Raw genomic sequence first — 23,793 nt, 5'->3', positions numbered from 1 at the left:
AGAGTTAGGTTAAGTTCTTAGGTGTAAAAGCCCTGCGCTATGAAGAAAAAGCGTGTGCTGGGTTTAGAAAAGAAAGTGGCACAATAATTGCTTTATTTCCATTTTCTTGTTTACATAATTGCTGACAACTATAATTGTCCTTGAATATAAATTCCAATTAATTGCACAATCTTTTTAGAAAGTCAAATCATTTCTTGTTTGGGCTCTTTCAAAGGAATTGCTGACAAAAAAAGAAAAGGTGGAATATTAATTCTGTGTGGCTCTACAGCAGGAGTCGGCAACCCTGGGCACGCGTGCCATAGTTGGCACGGGAAGGCTTAACTGATGGCACGACCACAGCTGGACTAGCCATCGGTGATTTTTTTGTTTTTATGGGCTGATGTTTTTTTGTTTGTTTTTTTGTAACGGTATAAACAATGAAAGGTGGTGGATTGGCCAGATGCTGGCCGATGTGTAAAATGTAAAAATAACTCAGTTGTTTGGTGGTTGCTGTGGCGGAGCTTCCACAGAGGCCAGCAGGTGGATGAGGAAAAGGGGAGGCAGGAGGAGCAGAGACCCGAGGCGGCCGCCGGTCCGAGTGTCAGGTGAACTGAGCTTCAGGTAAGAAGTTATGACCTGCAGTCTATCTGGGTCAGATATAAACCAAGTTTAGGTGGAGTTTATTTTCGTTGTGCTGACTTTTTACAGTCAGTTACAATAACTCGTACTGCGTGTTAGCTAGCATGACGGAGTTTCTATACAGCTGTTCGGTTGCTATGATGTTACTGATAGTGAACTTTATTTTATTCATAAGGTTAGTTAGTAGAGTTGCCAACATGTACAAGTAACTGTTGGCAACAAGACAAGTAACACCAGGATCCTTTAATACGTAGCTGACAGCTGGTAACTGTGCAGGGGCGGGTCTAGCAAAGTTTTGCCAGGGGGGCAGGTAGGGCACAGGGAAAGGGGGGCACAAAGAAATATTTTTTTTTTAAATTCTCATTTAAAATGTCTCGCTTTTAATAAATAATTATCTGAATCTTACAACTAAAGTTTTTGTCTGATGTAAAATGTATAGAAATCATACATATACCAACAAGACAGACATCACTGTCACAACAGCGTTTGTTTTCATTGTTGTGAGGAGACCATAAATAACATTTGCATTTTATGTTGTACAGTTCATTTGCTGTTATGGATAAAAAAGTGTATTTTTTTTGTTTCAAAATAGCTGATAACTATTCGCTGATAGCTGCCAACATCTGTAAACAAATGTAATTCTGTAAAGTTGTTCTGTATAGTGCGTAACTGTAACGTATATAGAGCGTTATTAAATTTATTGCTAATGCAATCATATGGCACATTGACTCATTATAAAAAAGGTTGCCGACCCCTGCTCTGCAGCGAAGGGGTTTGCACATGTGCCTAACAAGCAAAAAGATCTCTGGTTTGATCCTTGGAGGAGACATAAATCTTTGTAGGGTCGCGTCAGGAAGGACATTTGACATAAATATTTGCCAAATCAAACACGCCGAGTCACACTCTATCCCTTCTCAACTCAGTTTCTCCACTGGCCCTCTTGGAGGTGGCTTTCCTGTGGGATTGAAACCATGACTCTTACCCCTGACTTTCATACATCCACATATTGTGGAGCAGCAGAGGCCCCTAAAATGTTTATGTGTGGCAGACGCCCAGGCTAAACAGGAAGGGACAGGAGACCGTCATTTGGGATTCAGAAATCAGACCTATACCCAAAGGGCGCCCCCTCGGCATGCCTCAGGCTTGCCATTGGTCATACGTGATCACTGTTCATAACACCTGTAAGTGACTTCATATAAGTCAAAGCTCCGCTGTAAAGGGATTTGTGTTTGCACCTGCGATATCGAGTCCAAGTCGACACGTGCTTGGACCTGGTGTGTTGCAACAGTCGTGCCAGTCCAGGCAGCAGGCAGACGGTACACTGTCCATGCAGAGCCTCGTGTGCGCTATTCAGACAGAAAAATAAATAGTGTCAGAGGAGGAGAGGAAAGCAAGTATGTTTGAAGTCGGGGAGCTGCAGAGTGAACTGAGAGACACATGAATCATCCTGTTTCAGAAACCTGAACGCACCCTTGTTAAGCAGAGGTAGTATGTTTGCGTGTGGCAGCAATAACACAGTTCTGAGACTTGGCTCTGTGTGTACACATACGCCAGTGTAACTCTACACACGACTCAGATGACGTCAGATTAGCATTAAGCGTGAGTTTGAGCCTGTGTTTATATATGTGTGTGTGTGTGTTGAACAAGATGTCTGGTATTGTTTTTTGGGTAGTAAGAGAAATGTAAACAGCGGAAGGTAGTGGCTAAGGGAGAGTGGAAGACCAGAGACGTTCCATGCGTGGGTTTGTGTGTATGCATGGGTGTGCGGTAGAGGGATAATGACATCAGCGGCTGGGCAGGGAATGGGTGAAGGGGCTCTGGTCAGTGTGAAAGTCAAGTCTGTCACACAGACGTTGTGCGACTGCAAGCCACACTCACAACAGAGCACTCAGCCACTGGCAGTGGTTTGAGGGCTGGCTGACGGTGGTCTGCCAAAAGCTGTCAGCTCCGTGGCAGCTTAAATGTTTCAGTGCAGCAATCTGGACTGAAAAGTAACAGTCACAGGAAAGGCTGGCATTGGATTTCTACATTAAAAGGTTTCCATCTCAACCTCATGGCCGTATGAAGTTTATGGCGTGTACTTTTCTATGGTAAATTTAACATTTTAAAGCCAATCAGATGTAGCTGATTGCGACTTTCTCTTTTAAGTGGATTTTCAGTTGCTTTAATTAATTTTCAACAAACTCGGTCACAAAAAAAGCCGAGTAGAGAGTCCCTGTAATCTGCGAGGCAGTTCTGTCTCTTGATCGGCAGTGTGGCTGTGTGCCAGCCCAGTGTGGATGTTGCCAGTTCCAGCAGTGAGACAGTGTGCAGAAATGCCCACCTGTTTCCCTTCCTTCAGTTTTTATATTTATTTATACGAAATGCTACCGTGATAACTGCTTATTTTGCACGGCTATCAATTTTTGGGAATTTAGCCTTTATTTAAATCAAAACCCAGACAGACAGTTATTTCGCTTAACTGTCGCTTTTCTTGAAGAAAGTTGAGCTTTAACAGAAGCCAACTGCTTATATAGCATTTACGTTTTTTTTTTTTTTTTTGCAGGGTGGCTTACCAATCTGAACTTAAAGTGACCTATAGAAGCCCAGTAAGTGTTGCTCTGCAGCTGAAGCAATATCCTGACCTTCCTGACTCTTGGAAAGTGTAGAGAATATTCCCCACAGGCATCGGTGAACTATTACTTTTATAGTTTTGTTTCATAAAGTATTTTGCTAAGGACCACCACTGAGCATCGAGGTCCAAACGCAAACTTAGGAATGATGAAATTTCTCGTAGTCCGGGACTCATTGGTTCTTTTTCCTCCTTCTATCAGAGGAGGTGGTCCTTGCTTTTTCTGTAGTCCGTCTTTGATCCCTCTCTCTTCTTTTCCTGCAATTCACTCTCCTGGAACAGACAAAGACTGTCCTTCCAACAAACGCAGCCGCTGCCTTTCAGGGCCAAGCGTCAGGCTGTTGAAGGAAGAGTAGACAACCGGAGAGGAGCAGGGGAGCAGTGAGGACAGAGAGGAGAAGAGCGGCAGGGAGAGGAGAGAAGAAGAAAGAAGAGAAGTGAGGGGACGAGAGGAAAGGAGAAGAGCATGCAGTTTCACCCACCCCGGAGGTCTCCGGCAGCCCCCTGCTCTCAGTACCCTACCTCCAGAAGGCCTTATTCAGAGACTCACCTAATGAACACTCCTGCCCTCATTCAGCCCCACAATGGAGCCCTCCACAGCCATTGAGCCTGCTCACAATGGAGAACATCGCCCCAATTAAACCCCAGAGACAATGAGCTGGGGTAGGTGAAGGGGTGGAGGTGTGTGTGTAATATGTGTGCATATATCGGGTCGAGCTGGGAGGTCAGCAGGGTAATGAACAGGCCCAACGTAGTGGATCTCATTGGAGGTCCACTGAAGTGCTGTTGCCTCTGATGTACTATTTGGATCAGTAAGAAGCAATTAGGTGCCCATTGCCAGCACATCCCAAACCTTTGTCCTTCCCCAAGCACATCTAGCATGTGTGCTTACATATGTGCGTTTGAAGTACGACTAGGAAGGAAAGAAGGCAGTGAACGAGGGGAAATCGTAAATAAACTGCCTCAAACTTGATTTCTTCAAAACTAAAATAAAATGTCAAAGAAGTGTTTCTGTGTTGCAGTTAAAAATGTCGAACAGTCATCCAGCTGTCAAAGAGTTTTGCCAGATGCCAAAAAATAGATTCTCACAGGAGTCGTGCAGTACCTTTAGACGTATTTTAAGAAGATCTGGCATTCAGACTGCATGTGATCAAAAACAGGGAATGAGAGATGAAAAATAGGAAGGTACAGAGATGGAAACTGTGATTGAATAAAACTGCAAGGTCGGTTTAAATTCATATTTAGGGATCTGGTGAAGAAAGGGAGAAAGAAAGCACAAAACCACACACATAAAAATGTATTAATGTGTCTTGGGCAGGAGGGTTTCTACGGGCTTCCATAATGTTGTATGTGTAATTATTGACACTGATGCTCAAAATACAGAGTCCGCAGAGACGTGACATTTGACAGAGGCAGAGGCGGGCAGAAAAGCCAACAAAGGGCAGAACAAAGGCAGAAGCTGGGCCATGATAATGCAGCTCAGTGCAGATCCCTCTCATGAATATGGCAGCTGTGGTGGTGACTGCAGTAAAGGCATTAATGTGCGTGCGTAAAATACATGCACGTACTGTATTCTACTGCATGCATGCACTAGCATTATGTGCAAATGTAATTTGACCCACAAATAATGCATGTCCTTGCACTTGTGTTCTATCTCGGTGATAGACTATATCAAACGCAGTGATGTTAAGGCATTTATGTGTCTCTATCTGCCTGTGTTGCTGCCCAGTGGGGCTGAAAAGTCAATCAACTAGTCTGTCAGGAGAGCAGGATGCATATTCTGCACAAGGATCAATACCCTTCACCCCTGAGGCTCTTGCTTAGTCAGTGGGGGTATTGCAAAGCTCCTTAAATCCCTCGTACTTCTCTGACAGCTGCCTGCCGGGAATACTTCTCTAAGTGTGTGTGGGTATATGCCTGAATGTGGGTGCAAGTGTTCATTTGGACTCTTAATGAAAGAAACACATTCGGTGCAGTGTTATTATGATAATTAATGCTTTTCAGCTTGGTTTTGTCTGCATTGATCTGAAAAAATGTAGTTTTAGTGTATGTGTGTGTTTGTACGTGTGCTTCTCTACCTTCTAATGTTTAATACGTGTCAAATTTCTTTACGTTTTTATTTATTTTTGTTCGATTCTTCAGTAAAAAATTCATTTTTATATATAAAAATCCACATATCTTTCAGACAGTAAACTAATAGCTTTCTTTGTCCTCGTGCCTAGCTTCCCTTTATGCTGTTCGGGACTAGCCCCCATACTCTACCCAGGGAATTTTTCTAGGCGCTAGCTCCACTTTGTTCGGGATCTCATCTGCCCCCAATTTACTTTCCTAGTGACCTCCCAACCCTGACCTATCAGTGCAGCGTTCCTTTCTTTATTGCTGAAAGCCATATTGTTTTCAAATGAAAAAGGGACATAAATACTTGCTAATATTCTAGAGTCTCACTCAAGTGGAACTGAGAGAGTAGTAAATCAAAGGCCAAGAAGAGGAGTCCAACCACTGTGCCCATGTTCGCTGTGGCGAGCTCCCTTTTTTGTGCATGAGAGTGTGTTTTTCTTTGGCTGTCGGGGAGTGTGTGTTTCTACAGAGTGTGGGAGGGTGTTCTCTCTTTCTCTTTTTGTTAATCTCTTAATCTCTGTTGTCTTCCTCCCTGGTGTTGCCACAAACCTCCTTTTCTCTTCCTCTCCAGTTCCTCGGAGGCCACAGGAAGAGAGACGTAGGACTGCCGAGGGACGCTGACGATGGTGGTGGGGGTAGAAATTTGGAGGAGCAGGGTGGGTATCATGTTCTCTCTTTCTCTCCTACTACAGATTTATGGGGGCTCAGTCCTTCTCTAAATATTTGCCTTTCCCCCTGTACTGTGGGAGATTGATGGTCTTTGATGTGGGAGGGGTGGCGCAATAGAGGATCGAGGTGCAGAGGCGCAGGGTGTTGGGATGGAGGATGGAAGGAGCGTATGGATAGGTAAAAACCAGGCTTAAGGCCACAGAGGAGTCTGCTGTTATATACAACTGTGTCACCACAGCGCACGTCTGATATATATTGACGTTACTGACTTCTGTGTACTTTTATCGATATAGGCCGCCATGTTTTCCCTGTATCCAGCATATCTTATAGTCTGAAACACAATATAATCAATGATCTGATGGTTTTAACATAAATGTTTTGGAATAATAGGACAAGGTCTGCCAATTACATCTTCCACTGAGGATTATGTTGGAAAGACCTGAGCAGAACTGCTAATAATAATCCTATCCAGAGTCAGTCATAAGTTACAAAAACATCTGTTATGAAGCTAACGCTCAGTCTTTCCCAATCTCCTTTTGTAAATAATTGGTTTCAGATTCCCAGTTCTGTTTCCAAATCCAGCAAATGTTGCATCATCTGGAGTTAAATTTGTCAGCGACTGTTTGCTTTTTGAATACTGTCCTCGCTTTCGCTCCCCCCAAACACTAATTGCACGCTCACCACAGCAAAGGCCAACTTATCCCAGACAATGATGTTTATGTGTATGTAATTTTTGTAACTGCGCAGCATAACAACCCCATTCTCCGTCTTGTTTTCTAATCAGTTCAAATAAATCTTCTATAGAAACGCAGCCAAAGTAGTAACTGCACTGTGAAAGCAAATAATTGCTTTGGTTATTAGAGCTGAAAGAAACATAAACAAGTAATTTCAGCTATCATGGCGGTGGTGACATAAACTTTTTTTTCCGGTTGCCTTCTGTGTGCCGCACAACTCTATTTTCGCACCAACACACATGCACGCACATACAAACCCTCCACCCAGTGCACCCTACACATCTCTTCTACTTTTCCCAGTTAACAGCTCAGTGTCAGGGGGTAAGTACCAGGGTTTTAATAGTTTTGCAATTTTCATTAGTTTTTATTTTTATTTAGTTTTGACTTCAGATTTTCAATTTTATATCAGTTTTAATTAGTTTTTACCAACTGTTTGCTAGTTTAGTTTAGTTTTTATTTTTTGAAAATCCTTAGTTTCAGTTTAGTTTTGATTAGTTTCAGTTATAGTTTTAGTTGTGTTTGCAATAATTAAGTGTAACAAAATCCCAGTTTCATCATATCAGTCATTCTGCTCATCCTTGGGTATGTTGCTATTCCAGCTACCATACTGCACCCTGGACAGGTCGCCTGTCTGTCGCAGGGCTAACACGCAGAGACAGACAACTCACATTCCCACCTATGGGTTCTTTAAATAAATAAATAAAGGCAGATGAACAACCATTGATACCAGGCAACTATAAAATGTATATCTTGGCCCCAGTGAGACTATTAACTCTCGCAGCGCCGGGTGTTCGTAATTTTGGTTCAAGTGAATTGATAAACTTTTTGAAGGTAATTGACTCACACAGTTGTGTAGATATCCCCGTCCTGTTGTCTCGGGATGCATCACGCTGCCTTGCCTGGGGTTAGCTTCTGTTTTCTGGGGATGAGGGTTGAGTGTGCTCCCTTACCTTCTCAAGCTAAGCTAGGTTAGCCTTCTTGTGTGAGCTTTTCAAGTGCACTTTAAGGTTTGTGGGATTTTTTCCCTTTAGAAATGTCCCTCATAATTTGTCTGTTTCCACTACAAGACACTTGCTTTATCCAAAACACAGTCATATTCAAAGTAATCCCAAATTGGACTCTGGCTCCCGACTTTTCCTGACATGATTCTGCGCGTGGACGGAGCAGCGACACAGACGACTCGACTAACGTGCTGCCACCTGCTGGCATAATGAGACACAGCAAGAAAAAAATCTGTAAACTAAACTTCATTTTCACCCTTGACTATTGTATGACACGCACACATCAATGAAAACTAAACACATTTTTGCTATAAATTCAGTTAATTTTAGTTAGTTTTGTGAACACTCATTATAGTTTTAGTTAGTTTTCCTTTTTTTGTTTTTGTTTTTATTTTTATTTCCGTTAACGAAAATGTTTTTTCACTTCTAGTTTTCGTTATTTCGTTAGTTTTCGTTAACGATAATAACCTTGGTAAGTACTGGGGCCCTGCCTCTCCACCCTGCAGAGGGGGGCAGTTTTTAACACACACACATAGACATACATACTCTGATTTTCATACCCATACACAGAAAACACAACATATACTGTAAGTAGAGATGCTTTTCACACACATACGTAGGCTAAACTCAGCTCACCTCTGGTTCCTATTTACATCCCTCCTCCCCAGGCAGCTATTGCTCCAGAGCAGTGCTATGTTAGTGACAGGGAAGGAAAAGGAGAGGAACAGAGAGGTCATTCCGATGACTAATGGCAGAATTCACAGGAAACTCCAGGAACATTCTTCCTCAAATTATGCTATTAGCTGCTTTGGGGAGCAGTAACAGAGAATGAGGGCGAGAGCTATTGGGAGGGGGGCAGCCATGGATAATATATGTGTGTGTGTGGGAGGAGGGGGAAGGTCTTAAAACAACAGAAACAGAAAGAGAAAGGAACTTGTAGCCGTTTGGCCTCCCCTTCTTTAGCGGAATGCAGCGCAGTGGCATTTACACGTTCACAGTGATTTATTGGCGCTGACGTTCTCCCTCTGTCGTTGTCAATACGGGCCTCTCAGAGCCAGGAAAAGGCCCTAAGCCCGAGGAGACAGTGGGCCTAAGCGATTCTTCCTCTCCGCCTGCACCTGTTCCCTCGGCGGGGGAAACGAGAGCCAGTAATTATGTGTGAAAAGGGCTCTGCCGGATAGCCGGTGTGATAGTGTCAATCCGCTAATGTTTTGTATTGGAGTCTAAATGATCCTATGAACATGAGGGGAGAGCTCTTTGAGGATTTGTGTCAGTGTGTCACATGCAAGCATTTACATGTGTTTGATTTTGCAGTGTTGTGTGCGTGTGTGTGTGTGTCCATGCATTATTTTTATATTTGCTGTGTCTATCTTGGATTTATTTTCTTATACGTTTCACAGAGATTAGAACTAACTGCTTGCATGGGAAGCACCTATCAACTACAACTGTGGAGCTGTGATGTGCTGAAGAGGTGGATCAGGCTCTCTGCAAACAGCAATGATTCAGTGGAGAGGATTCTTACAAGGTACAGGCTGTGTTCAGCTTTTGTCCTGACTTTGTTGCCTATACTGCTCTAGCACTTAGTATTAAAACTGTAGCCTATTGTGTGTCGTCAAGAGTTCCTAGGACCACAAAAACTAGTTAATGGTTCCTGTTGCAATGGAAGCATAACTTTTAAGATTCACTTATTTATAATGTGCCTGCTGTACCTGGTGTTATCTCGACCTTAAATAAACCGTCATTATTTCAATTCCTAGTCAGTACAGGAGAGACTTTATCTGTAAGTAATGTTAAATTCATTTTTCTACTGACAGTGTAGTTTGAAGATGCTTTGTTTGGTTCATGTTACTGTCAATTACGGATGATCTGATATCGTCGTGTTGGTGTTGTTCCCAGATCATCATGAAAATGTTGTTCCAGGTTCAACATTGCAAGTGACCAATCACATTATTGTAACGTTATTCTTTTGCGCACCAACCCATTCGTGCATTTATGAAATTCCAATGTTGCAAGGACAATATCAATTCTGCTTAGCGTTTATTAAAGGGTTAGGGTTAGGGTTAGGGTCCGTTGATCGGCGGACAAAGGCGGTTTCTCGCAGCTTAAGTACAGTTTTTTGTTTTACGCCGGTTTTTCCCGAAGTCGCAAAAGTATGACATCACAACATTCTGATTGGTCACTTGCAATGTTGATCCTGGAACAACCTTTAGTATGATGATCTGGGAACAACACCAACACGAGGATATCAGATCGTGCGTCAAATACAATTTGTCTCTAAAAAGACACGTTTTAAATGCCTGTAACAACCTGCTTGGCTTAAATTACATTTACTCCCATTTAGATATTTTATAAATAAGTAAAATTTTATTTGTTAATTTCTTTTTAATCTGCTATGTTGTATTTTACCAAACTGCCAAAGCTCACTCTTTAAGCTGGCTCTCTTTTTAATCTGTTGGTGTGCATGTGTGCAATGTGGTCACGGTTAGCAAATGTGAACACGGTAAAAACTGCACACTTGGACTAAAATTAGGGATGGTGTCACGGCTAACATTACTAACACTACGGCTTAGAGAAAATGTTGTTGTTTTACTGAAAAATCAGTATTTTAACATACCAAAACGTGACTTATGTAAGTGGCTGACATCATTGCTGGCATTTGTGCTCGTACTGGTGTATTATACATTAGCTAGCTTGCAGTGCCCGCCATCCCCTCCCACTCTTTGGGTTTTTTTTTCATATTCAAAGACTGCTGTGTAAAATATTTGGAAATTCACAGGAGGAATTGACAAAAATGAAAAGGCTAGTTACAATAGATGCAATAGATGATTAAATCATAAGCATAAATTCCTGGTGGCCTACATCAAATATACTGTTGATCAATCTAGTCCTCTCTAAGGCAGCGGTCTCCAACCTTTTTTGCGCCACGGACCGGTTTATGCCCGACAATATTTTCACGGACCGGCCTTTAAGGTGTCGAGGATAAATACAACAAAATAAAACTAGTACCGGTACCGAAAAAAAGAAGATTTATTCATAACACACGTGAAAAGACCCAGGAAAACCGAGTAAACGATAAAAACGATAACAAAATAATGCTGAAAACCGATAAAGACCTTGAAAACCATACATTTCACACCTGAGCCTCAACTCTCGTGGCCCGGTACCGGTCCGAGGCCCGGGGGTTGGGGACCGCTGCTCTAAGGGAGTCCTTGTTAGATGATATGTGTTTGTGTTTATGTGTGTGTGTGTGTGTGCGTTTTTTTGTTTGTTTTTTTACATCGTTTTAAATGATGTAAAATGCTAAAATGGTAAATGGACTGTATTTATATAGCGCTTTACTAGTCCCTAAGGACCCCAAAGCGCTTTACATATCCACATATGCAGTCATCCACACATTCACACACTGGTGATGGCAGCTACATTGTAGCCACAGCCACTCTGGGGCGCACTGACAGAGGCGAGGCTGCCGGACACTGGCGCCACCGGGCCCTCTGACCACCACCAGTAGGCAATGGGTGAAGTGTCTTGCCCAAGGACACAACGACCGAGACTGTCCAAGCTGGGGCTCAAATCAGCAACCTTCCGATTACAAGGCGAACTCCCAACTCTTGAGCCACGATCGCCCCCAATTCTGATTAGAATTCAGCTTTATTGTCATTGCCACAAGTACAAGGTAATGAAACGCAGTTTGCATCCATCCAGAAAGTGCTTTAGCAATAATATAGATATTAATTAATATAGATGTATATAAACTCTGGGATACAGGGGAAAAAACAAATAGTTTGGAGGCCTTTAAAGCCGCTGATAACCCTGATGGTAGACAGAGAGGGCGGATACTGCAGGTCCACAAAAAGGATATTTTTGTTCCATTGGCAGTCAGAACCTGCTTGTTAAGCTGTTGTTTAACTTGTTGGTGCTCAGATGCAGCCATGTAAGATTGAGCTTAATGCTGAGAGGTATTTGTTCAACATTTAGTACTTGTGTCAAGTATTTCCATCACTGTTTCTCATGGTCACTGTTTTAACTGAGCTCCTGAAAAACTTGAGTTACTATATCAACTATCATGAGCTGAACTTTGGCTTAACCTATTTTTAAACAGTTTGAACAACAGTTTAAATAAAGTCAAGCGTAGCCTGCAACAAACTCCAAATAACAAATCTTTCAGGACCTTAGGCTTGTTCTCAAGGCACCGCTATTATAGATTCCCAACTTGGTGTCATCTAGTTTTTGTATTGACACAGAAACGGATAGGAAAAACTTTTGAAGAAATCACAAAAATATATCCCTGGTATCACAAATGGAAAGAAAAATTATTATTTTCTTCACTGAAATGACTTTTGCTGTCCTCATGGCTGATCTAATAACAAATGAATCCACAAAAGGCTTTGAGCTGTAAATCTGGGTCAGATTTTTCCTGCTTGAGTGTGACTTAAGTTGAAAATGGCTGCCGTGGGAATACGGTCAGCTATTAAATACCCATTTCTGTCCTCCAGGTAGCAGCCCTGGATACTCAGTAGGCAGAGGAAAGTTGTTCTTTCTAACTGTGGAAGTTTTGATGTCTTGGCAGTGGAAGCTATAGAGTGGGAAAAGATTGTGTTCTCTCACTCATCCATGAGAGAGACAGGGAGACAGGAAAGGTTATTTCAGTTTTGCCAGGAAATCTGTCTGTATTGTGTGTGTGTGCATGCATGCGCACACATGTGTGTGTATGTGTGTGTGTCAACAGCAGTCAGCGCATACAGGAAACCACAGAACGCTAACATTTGTCTCCATAAAATGAGGGAAAAGTTTTGCTCCACCTGCCTGATACGGAGAAAATCACAAAGCTCGGTGGTCAGACAAAATAACCAATGATTTCTACAGCCACCACTAACTTTATAAGCCATCTGACTTTGTGTGTGTGTGTGTGTGTGTGTGTGTGTGTGTGTATGAGAGCAACACTGTGTGAGTCATAGCAAGACTGCAGGTGATTGGTCAGGAAGTGGTCATGTTATTATCTCTAATTGAGGGGTAATTGTGGAGCTGAGTTTACCGTACTGTATGTGTTAGTGTGTATGTGTGTGTGAATGTGTATGTGTACCTTTCTATGTGTCTGTGTTTGTGTTTAGGTGTATGCAGAGTGGAAAATTACATCTAGAGTTTAGGCTTGCTGTGATTAAAAACAAAACAGAGTAAACACGGGGATTTAGTGGGCAGCAGTGGGGATGGCTGAACCTTCTGTATCCTGTGTATGTGATAGTGCGCTGCTCTGCGCGATAGCATGCAGCCTTCATACAGGCAGCCAACTGTTTATATTGTTATATTTGATCGATTTATCAGTCCTATAAGTACTGCAAGTCCATGCAAAGAGGAAGGGGGAAAAAAAGGCGGAGCTTGTCACCAATGCGATGAACTTATTTTCCTTTAAAACATTTTCATAATGTTTAAATTGCTAGTTTATGTCTATTTATACAGAAAGGGAAATGCATTCACTGGAAAAAAATATTCTGTCTTTAATCTCAGAATGGTAAAAAAGTCATATATATTATCATTAATATAAGTAAATATATATATATTTATTTAGTGAAGAACAGAGATGGGCAGTAACGCGTTACAAGTAATGCGTTACTGTAATCAGATTACTTTTTTCCAAGTAACGAGTAAAATAAGGGATTACTATTGCAAAAACGGTAATTAGATTACTGTTACTTTCCCGTAGGAACGCTGCGTTACTGTGTTACTAAAACCGTGATTTTTTTGCTAGAATGTCTCATGACAGTGACGTAAACGAGTGCGACATTAGTGACAACAGCTGTGATTAATCTGTGAGATCAACAATGGATCATATATCGAGTGCGGGAGAGAGTATGAGCGTGCAGCGTTTAAAGCGTGGAAGTACTGACCTTACTTTGAGTTTGATTCCATAAAAAGTGACAAAAACATTAGCGTCCGTTGTGCGTGGGAAGAAAACTTCTTTTTACAGCGAAAAAAACCCCTAAACAAGCTCCGAGTAGCTACGACGTAATGGGAAACTCACAGAGAAACTCACAGATTCTTCCACTGACTGCTGCGGCACACCTGCACCAGGGTAAACCTCCGCCTACCCCACTCCTGCTTTACAGGTGAAAATAGAGCACTGCTAGTCTTTGACTTTATTTATTTTCTGCTGTGTTTTACTTGCATCTATTTGAAAGAGTGAGTGTAAACACACAAAAAAAATATTTTATGTGCTGGAATGTGCAGAAAATAGGTTTAAATATTAAACAAATTTCTTCCAGTCAGAGAATGTTGCAGATAATTAAATTTTTGCTTGATGCATAAAGTTAAAAGATTAAAACTAATAAAACAAGTTTTAAAAAGAGACTTTTCCATTTGATTACATTTTGTATGATGGATTATGTAGAAAAAGTAGAATTGGGCTGAAAGATCTATCGTTTTATCATCTATTCAGGTTGTAAATCGTGTTTTTAAAAAGTAACTAAGTAACTAAGTAATTAATTACTTTTGAAAACAAGTAATCAGTAAAGTAACAGGATTACTTTTTGGGGGAAGTAATGAGTAATTAGTTACTCATTACTTTTTTCAAGTAACTTGACCAACACTGGTGAAGAAATGACATTTTGCTTGCGTTGATTAAAGCATTTAAAACTGCAATTTTGCAAACCTGCAAACTCACCACAGTGAAAATAGACAGAACTCTTGTTTTCTTTTTCTTTGCAATTTGACAAACTCATTAAAGTTGAGGGACGCATTACAAACATAATTTAAAATCAGCGTAGCAGGACTGGGGGATATGGTCTCTTTTTACTATACGTATTTTTTTTCACTGTCAAAACACAACACCTTCATTCCCCACAATGCCAGCTAACTGCCAGGAGTTTAATTGGTCTTTCAGATGTGTTATTTTAGTGTCAGTTAATGCAACTTATAGGTAGGTTGTAGGAATTGCTCAGAGATGAGGTGCGAACTACAAATTACTGGAGATTTTGTTGCACTGTAAGACCAGCGTGCAGGATTTATTCACGTCTAGCGTTGAGGTTACAGAGTACAACCAACTGAATACTACACTTAGGAGAACTTGTAGTAGCAATCACTTCCAATGGGTTAAAATGTAAAAGGCATTCTCTGCATCCAGAATAAAACATTCATTGTAAACTAAAGGAAACATACATGTAATTTCTGATAATGCATCCTTTTCCATAACTAATATATCTAATGTAGGGTTAAAGGGGGGCTGGGGCTTATCCCAGGGGTTGGAGGTGCACATTGGACATGTTTCTAGTCCAAAACAGGGATAACAGATGCCAATTTAGAATCAACTGTTATCCCAACAATCATGTATTTAAGCTGTAGGAGAAAACCAGAGTGCTCAGAGGAGACAGGCGTGCACAGGGAGACGATTCGTCTTCTTGCTGTAAAGCAACAACTATCCTACCTATCAGTATTATGTCACGTGGCTTGTAGCTTAATCTGCTTCGAATTGTGGGTAAGAAAAATATTATTTTGCATGCAGTTCAGTTGTTAAATGTATATTTCACAAAAGTAATTTATAGGACACAGAGTGGTTTGTTTTGGCACCATCGTGGCAGCTTGTGGTTGTTCTCAACATTGTATGTGTTGTTAAGGCTTTTAAGCTCAAAGCACGTTTCAGTCTCTTTTTTGTCCCTGTGGTCAAACTGTCCTGTTTTTCTCTGCAGTGAAATGGCCAAAAAGAGTATTTTCAAAAACAGATTGATTGTGTTTTTTTTCTTTCTTTATTTACTCATTCTGTGTCTATGAACTGAAATTTCATTTTTGGTCCTCAGCATGAGCAGAAAGAGCTCCCCTTACTGATTGATGCCCCATCTCGCTCTTCTTGCCTTCTACTGGTTTGAACCCCCAACCCTCCCCTCTCCAGATAGCTGTCTGTTCTCACCTACTCTGATCAGGGATCTAATTGAGGGCAATCATTCAGATAAAAAGCCCCCTATACCGCTATGTGTGTGTGTAGGGGTGTGCGTGTGAGTGGGGGGCGATCCTCTGCTTCTAACCCATCCAACCCGACCACCTCCCCTCCTCTCTCGCTCTCTCCACCACCATTAAAATGCCATGCAGCTCTCTCGACCCGTCTACCTTACTATCCCCCCCAACAAGCTTTTTGTGTGGCAATGAGAAGAGGCACTGAGGCTAAGAGAGAGTGAGAAAGAGAGAGACATGAAAAAGAGGCAGGCCAGCTTCTGTTGTTGACTGGTACCATTGTGTCGGACCTCTGGGAGCACCTCCTTAACATCAGGAGATCCAGAGTGCTTCCAAAAGCGCTCTACTTTTAACTCCTCTTAGTCCACCCATCCTGTCCACCCGCCCACCTGCATCCGCCCACAAATAATGACCCCACTCAGGCTCCAACCTGTATCAATGACGCTTGATTATTCATTTTCATTTATTTATTGATTCATTGTGCATTTTGTCCTCAATCTGCTGCATCCAAATCAGGGTTTTAATAGTTTTGCAATTTTCATTAGTTTTTATTTTTATTTAGTTTTGACTTCAGATTTTCAATTTTATATCAGTTTTAATTAGTTTTTACCAATTGTTTGCTAGTTTAGTTTAGTTTTTATTTTTTGAAAATCCTTAGTTTCAGTTTAGTTTTGATTAGTTTCAGTTATAGTTTTAGTTGTGTTTGCAATAATTAAGTGTAACAAAATCCCAGTTTCATCATATCAGTCATTCTGCTCATCCTTGGGTATGTTGCTATTCCAGCTACCATACTGCACCCTGGACAGGTCGCCTGTCTGTCGCAGGGCTAACACGCAGAGACAGACAACTCACATTCCCACCTATGGGTTCTTTAAATAAATAAATAAAGGCAGATGAACAACCATTGATACCAGGCAACTATAAAATGTATATCTTGGCCCCAATGAGACTATTAACTCTCGCAGCACCGGGTGTTCGTAATTTTGGTTCAAGTGAATCGATAAACTTTTTGAAGGTAATTGACTCACACAGTTGTGTAGATATCCCCGTCCTGTTGTCTCGGGATGCATCACGCTGCCTTGCCTGGGGTTAGCTTCTGTTTCTGGGGATGAGGGTTGAGTGTGCTCCCTTACCTTCTCAAGCTAAGCTAGGTTAGCCTTCTTGTGTGAGCTTTTCAAGTGCACTTTAAGGTTTGTGGGATTTTTTTCTCTTTAGAAATGTCCCTCATAATTTGTCTCTTTCCACTACAAGACACTTGCTTTATCCAAAACACAGTCATATTCAAAGTAATCCCAAATTGGACTTTGGTTCCCGACTTTTCCTGACATGATTCTGCGCGTGGACGGAGCAGCGACACAGACGACTCGACTAACGTACTGCCACCTGCTGGCATAATGAGACACAGCAAGAAAAAAATCTGGAAACTAAACTTCATTTTCACCCTCGACTATTGTATGACACGCACACATCAATGAAAACTAAACACATTTTTGCTCTAAATTCAGTTAATTTTAGTTAGTTTTGTGAACACTCATTATAGTTTTAGTTAGTTTTCCCTTTTTTGTTTTTGTTTTTATTTTTATTTCCGTTAACGAAAATGTTTTTTCACTTCTAGTTTTCGTTATTTCGTTAGTTTTCGTTAACGATAATAACCTTGATCCAGGCTCATAAGTAGAAAACAGCTGCTGTGCAAGTCTTAAAGCTCATATTGAACTGTGACTGTTCATGTTTAATTAAAATTGTCTTAAAGGGCATTCATTCATTCATTCATTTTATGTCTGTTATTGATCATATGAAGTATTTGTTATGGTAAAATACACTGTAGTACTTATAAGACACTTTTAAGGTTATTGTTCTTGAAAATAAATAGTAAGGTTGGTTATCCTACCACCGCCAACCCTTATGGCTCCTTCCATAGGGGTTGGCCTCAGGAAGGCAGACCCATGTGGCTGAACTTAGTCAGGCAACTCACACAGGAGGACTTGAAGGACCTTGGGCAAGATACAGAACCTAAGTTATCCCCAATGCATCCCTCAGAGTGTGAGTGTATGTGAATGTCATTAAAAAGCACACCTAGAAATAAAAGATTGTATGAATGTATGCGTGAGTGGGTGAATAGTAAGAAAGCACTCAAGAAAGTGCTCAAAGCAGAAAAGTGCCAGTCAATTTATAATGTAGGGATCTGACAGGCACATAAATCCTTCCACTATGTAACGTTGGTGATTCATAAAGTCAGATGACGAGTCCAGTTCTCAGTGAGTCAAACTGGCTTTTGGGGCAGTGAATACCACCTCTGTGGTGCGGGGAAGAAACCCAAATACTGGTCACATCCAGTTGCTGTGCATTAAACCCATCTATGTCATCTACATCAAGGAGAAGTGACGTGCATGTCTCATGTTGGTGACTATAGTTTGGGGGGGTTTTTTTAGGCTTCAGGGTTTTTGGTGTGACATTTTTACCTACTTGTCTAATATTTTTAAGAGTAAGATTGAGCCAAATGCGATAGTAATTATCTTTGGGATCTCCAAAGAAACACAAAATTTACAACACTCTCAAAAAAGGTTTATGTCATATGCATTGATTATTGCAAAGAAACTGATCCTGCAGCTTTGGAAAGGCAAAGAGACTCCTGTGTTAAAGACGTGGCTTACAGAACTTACAAATACTCTTCATCTTGAAAAAAATACCATGAATGATAATGTAAAAGACTTTGAATTAATCTGGCATCCTTTACTTACATACCTTGGGAAAATATAAACTTTCTTTTTTTCTGGCAGTCGGGGGATTGGGGCCCATAGTGGGTTTTTTTTTTCTTTCTTTCTTTTGATGTTGTTTATTTGTCTGTTTTGTAAGCTTAGAGAAAAAAAGGGACATAAGTTCTATCAATATATAACAACCATGATACTTGTCATGGTTGTTATAAAAGATATTTGAAACATATACTTTGGGGTTTTTTTGGGCTCTGGCTGTGCTTATTATGAATTTGTGTTCTGCACACAACACTCAGCAGCTCCATAGAGAAGCCTGCTCAAGACTACTTAAATCTTAGAAACACAAAAGCTCACCAAAGCAATAAACCTTTTGTAATTTCCTTAAACTGCAAGACACTGAAATATTTGCAGTGCAAATTTTCTTTAAGCTTGAGCCACAGACTTAAACTACAATGATACTGTGCATCTTTAGATATTTGCAGCTATTGCAAAATCCCTCAACATTAAGAGCAACCTACTGTCCCCTTTCAAGCTCTTTTCTGTCTCTATATCCATTCACCCAATAAGAGCCAGTGAGGGTGTCATTGTTCTACAGCTGGTAGTGCGCCTCCCTGAGCAGAGGAACACGGGTAGGGGGGGCAAAAAGGGGTATGGGGAGACTCAAAGGGTAATAGGGTGAGACAGGCTGTTGTCGAGTGATCTAACCCCATTTGGCACCACTTTGCTCCACAGTCCTGTCTGAGTGCAGGAGTTTTCTAGTTCTCCAACTCTCCTTTTCAGGTGGTTCAAGTTTTATTTGCACTCATCATTATATTTTTTGCATTAGTTATGCTTCGCCTGAGTTCCTTCATCAATACAATATCATGAGACACATGGTTATATCATAAATGTTCTAATTTAACCCCCTAAGACCCGAACTCTTTCGTGGCATGCATGATTGGGACCTGATGAATGTAAAAATAAAGAATTACCAGATATTTTTTTTACCTGATTTTTGTTTCTGAGAAAAATGAGATCCACATAAGAGGATATTTGTTAGAACAATGGCAGTATAATATCCTCGTTAGTGGAAATCAGGCCCTTGTAGAGCAAAACTTTTTATTTTAGTCCCAATACGTGATGTCCACACTCCCGAGGCGTAACATGCCGACGTTTTGTCACGTCCCGCGGCGTTCCTGAGGAACGTGAAAGGAGACCTTCGGCGTTCTTATGGTACGCGGCGGCTTATGGCTGAAATCCAGTGCAATGACGCTCCCGCGGTAATAGACGTTCCAGCCCTGTATTCCAGCCCTAAACCTAACCTTATCCCTAGCCCTAACCATAACCATTTTCCTGACCTTAACCAGGACTTTAATGACGTTAAATAGCGTGTTTCTAAGCGATTTGAAGAAAAAGAGCGAACATGTGTAGATTGAGTCCATACGGTTCTCATATTTCCTCATTTTTCCGAGGTCGTCATTTAGGAACGTGGTGGGTAGCCGAAAACGTAATATGTTGACGATTTGTCACCTAGCGTAAAATGTTACGCTTTGGGAGTGAGAACGTGTTGTATGTGGACGCCAAGTCCTAGGAGGTTAAAGAAAAAAAAAAAAGGCTTTCAAAAGTAAAGAAAGGTCTTTCAGAGGAATCGTGTCAGTCTTTGTTCTCAAAACGGGCACAACTGGTTTGATGTAGAACGCTAAATTTTATTTGACCTTGAACTCAGGAACCATAAGACCTCCTATTTAGACACTGTGAAGTTAGTCCCTGGCTTTTTAAAAAAATAGTTTTGCTTATGTTGTGTTGTGTGTGTGTTAAGTCATGTGCAAGTCAGAGAAATAGATAAAGAAAAATAGGGAAAATAAAACCGGAGGAATGCCTGAGGTAAAAAATCCATGTTCTGCATTCACTCACGCTCTAGTTGGCAGATGCAAGAGGACTAAGTAGAGCCGAATGAAAGTTCTACTTTAGCTGTAATGTGATTTGGATACTTGGCTTGTTCTGTGGGCGGCTACTGTACTTGGTGTAATGTGGTTTTATGTGTGTCTGCGTGTGGTGGTGGTGTTTGGCACAGTGGGCTGGTGAGCAATCCATCCAGAAGACCCCTCTCCAGCATCAATTAATTCACCAGCTCTCTCCACTTGCGGCTGTCACCCAGGTTTATCCGGCTCTCCGCTGCAGCCAACACACAAGCAGGGCAAACATTAACATAAGTAAGCTCTCTGTCAACTCTCCCCTCTGTATTTCTCTCTCACTTCTTATATTGGCCTCTCTTCTGCATTCTCTTTTTCCTTTCTCTCTCTCTGTTGTTCGCTGTGTCTCTCTGTCTATCCAGCAGGGAAAACATCATTGTCATGGAGAGAGGGATGACAACAATGAAGCGGCTGCAAATCACACTGATTGTTAGTGCTGGACCCGGTGGATGGGGAGAGGGCTAATGTAATTGTCCAGGCCCTTGTCACTGTTGATACTGGCTCTTCAGAAGGCGGGGTGATTTAGCTAAAAGCTATCTGTAGGCCAAGTAATTAGACACACCATTCAGGGTGGCATTAGCACAGGCTTCTGCCACCGTGTCCCTCGCACTGTGTGTGAATGCAAACACGCAGCATTCGCACACACACAAACACATCTCACTAAGGCATTATCAGGCCACTCTGGGTGTTATTCAAACCATTAGCAGGGTGCATGATGTTCTAGGCTCGGAACAAGTGTGCGTGGATTTCTGTGTGTTTATATGTGAGGAAGGAAACTCATGTGTGTGGCTCTTTCTCGTGTGTACTCGCCTGTTGTGTTTACTGTCATGTATCATCGCCATCGGCTGTTTCTGCCAGCTGACACAGGCAGTCTAAGATCGAGTTGAGGTAGTGCAACACACTTGACTTCCCTAAAGCATCCCATGTTCCCCATCTCCCACTATGACTCCATGCTCTCCCATTAAATCAATTAAACCAATCCAACACTCAGCTCAAAACAGACGGGGCAGAGTAGAGCAGGCACTGTGCCCCCCTGTTCAACGTGTACTTCAGTGGCATTCTAACCTAAAACCCGTGGAAATTGGACTGAAGTGTGTTGGATTGTTTAGCTATACTCACTCCAGGATAATGCCTTCTGTAGAGGCCCGTTTACATTTGAGGCCTTGAGATGAATAACAATATGTCCATTCTGATTTCTTCTCTCTCTCTTTTTTTAAACTGTACGGTCAATTTACATTGTTTGAAGCATGAATGACGCACATCACCCAAATCCTATAGTGTCTGCTATTGAATTTTTTCCTCTTCCGTATTTGGTATTAAACAAAGATATGAACAGGACTCTTCAGCTTCTCCGTCATGCTGACTGATGCTGTTAGATTTTACGACTGAAATAGATTTTTAACAAAAGAGAAAAAGGCTCAATATAAATCAGCAAGAAAGACGTCGAAGTCTTTCTTGAGCTTCTGTTCATGACGTCCACGGTCAGATTATGTTAGACGGTGCCGTGAATTCATGGATCAGTTTGCTGTTCTGCGTAGGCTCATAAATAAAGTGCGATTCTGGCTGAAATACATTCTGAATATGGAAAACATCATAGTATAACCCAACAATTACACAAGTAGTTTCTTAGGACAAATGACTGATCCACAGAAAAGATACAATACAATACAATTTTATTTATATAGCACATTTAAAAAACCACAAGTATGCCAAAGTGCTTCACAGAATGAGTTAAGAGCAATAATAAATACAAATATAAAGCACAAAATACAAATAAAATATACTAACAGGCGGGTGACATAACTAACCAATAATATGTAACCGGTGTGATTCTGCGTTGTGTCTGATCAAAAAAAGGTAAAAGAAAGAAAGGCCTCCTAGTAAATAATTTTACTCCAGCTCCTACGACCAAATACAAACAGTGGAAGAGGGTTAGCTCAACCCACCACAACTAAGCTAGCAAGAAGTATATATCCATGCTAGCATTTATGGCGCCTAAAACACATTTATGATACATACATACTACACACTTATAACATCTAACAAAAAACAGGCTTAATAATGACAATAATTGAACTAAAATCACAATCAGAAACATCCAGGTGGCTAAATATGCATTATATGAGCGTTTTACAGTGTTGGGAAAGAAATTATACCAACCTCTCCCACAGGGGAATTGTAGAAAAGGGGAGAGGCAAAAGGGGTACACTGTATTTATAAGGTTGCACCAAAGAAGAAGAAGAAAAGAATGAGGAGGGGCTCTAACTGATAATGAACATAACTACAGGCTTGGAGGTCCTAAAAGTCAGGTATAAAAGGAACAGTTTGGGGGTTTAGAACACATTTTGTGTAATTATAACACTGTGATTTATGACCCTGTTACAAATACACCAGGCATAGTAGGCACTAGTGAAGTCCACACACAATGCTGAAGGTTAAAACATTATAAACATTAACAAAGTGATAAAGATAAGTTCCAGTACACTAAAAATGTGGGCTCTAGGAGGCGGGGAAAGCAAGGCTAAACAAATAAGTTTTTAATCGAGATTTAAAAGATTGAATTGTATCAGATGCCCGAATAGCTAGGGGGAATACTCGCTATTCTCAACCTTAAAAAAAAGAGATAAAACATATGAAATATTTAGCTTTCTGCTTGTTTGTTTGTTGTCCGAGTGCTGTTAACAAATCGTGTTTGAGGACGTTGAAGTCTTTCTTGAGCTTCTGTTCGTGACGTCCATGGTCAGATTATGTTATTATGGGACGACCGTGGCTCAGGGGGTTGGGAAGCGTATCTGTAACCGGAAGGTTGCCGGTTCGTTCCCCGGGCTCTCTGTCCTGGTCGTTGTGTCCTTGGGCAAGACATTTTACCTACCGCCTACTGGTGATGGCCAGAGGGGCCGATGGCGCGATATGGCAGCCTCGCTTCTGTCAGTCTGCCCCAGCAACCGTAGCTTGCCTCCACCAGTGTGTGAATGTGAGAGTGAATGAATAGTGGCATTGTAAAGCGCTTTGGGTGCCTTGAAAAGCGCTATATAAATCCAATCCATTATTATTATTATTCATTATTATATGGTGCCATGAATTCATAGGCTCAGAAATAAAGTGTGATTCTGGCTGAAATACATTCTGAATATTGAAAACATCATAGTATAACCCAACAATTACACAAGTAGTTTCTTAGGACAAATGACTGATCCACAGAAAAGATACTTCCTATTCTCCAAAAGTTGATTCTGTTCATCTGGACGTAACGTTTTCTGGCAGAAACGTTTCGTCACTCATCCAAGTGACTTTATCAGTCTTGAGACTGTCAGTCTCAAGACTGATAAAGTCAGAAATGTTTCGTCACTCATCCAAGTGACGTCTTGAGACTGAAGAAGTCAGAAACGTTTCTTCAGAAACTGAAGAAGTCACTTGGATGAGTGACGAAACGTTTCTGACTTC

The 23,793-nt window shown here is 41.2% G+C and overlaps 1 long non-coding RNA gene across 2 annotated transcripts in view; it reads left to right on the top strand.

The window, feature by feature from the left end:
- Window positions 1-19,946, top strand: part of LOC146490730 (uncharacterized) — a 47,980-nt gene extending 28,034 nt beyond the window's left edge. The window contains exons 2-4 of one of the 2 annotated variants that reach the window (XR_014872403.1): window positions 5,919-6,003; window positions 9,152-9,276; window positions 15,536-19,946. This is a non-coding gene — a long non-coding RNA (uncharacterized LOC146490730). Of the gene's footprint in view, window positions 1-1,369; window positions 3,893-5,918; window positions 6,004-9,151; window positions 10,298-15,535 lie in introns of those variants that run through there. The other variant, XR_014872404.1, reaches the window with a different exon arrangement.
- The last annotated feature ends 3,847 nt before the right edge of the window (window positions 19,947-23,793 follow it).

This window comes from Neolamprologus multifasciatus, chromosome 23 (assembly GCF_963576455.1).
Source record: "Neolamprologus multifasciatus chromosome 23, fNeoMul1.2, whole genome shotgun sequence".
In the NCBI taxonomy this organism is placed as follows: Eukaryota; Metazoa; Chordata; class Actinopteri; order Cichliformes; family Cichlidae; genus Neolamprologus; species Neolamprologus multifasciatus.
This window is presented reverse-complemented; position numbering and strand designations above follow the sequence as displayed.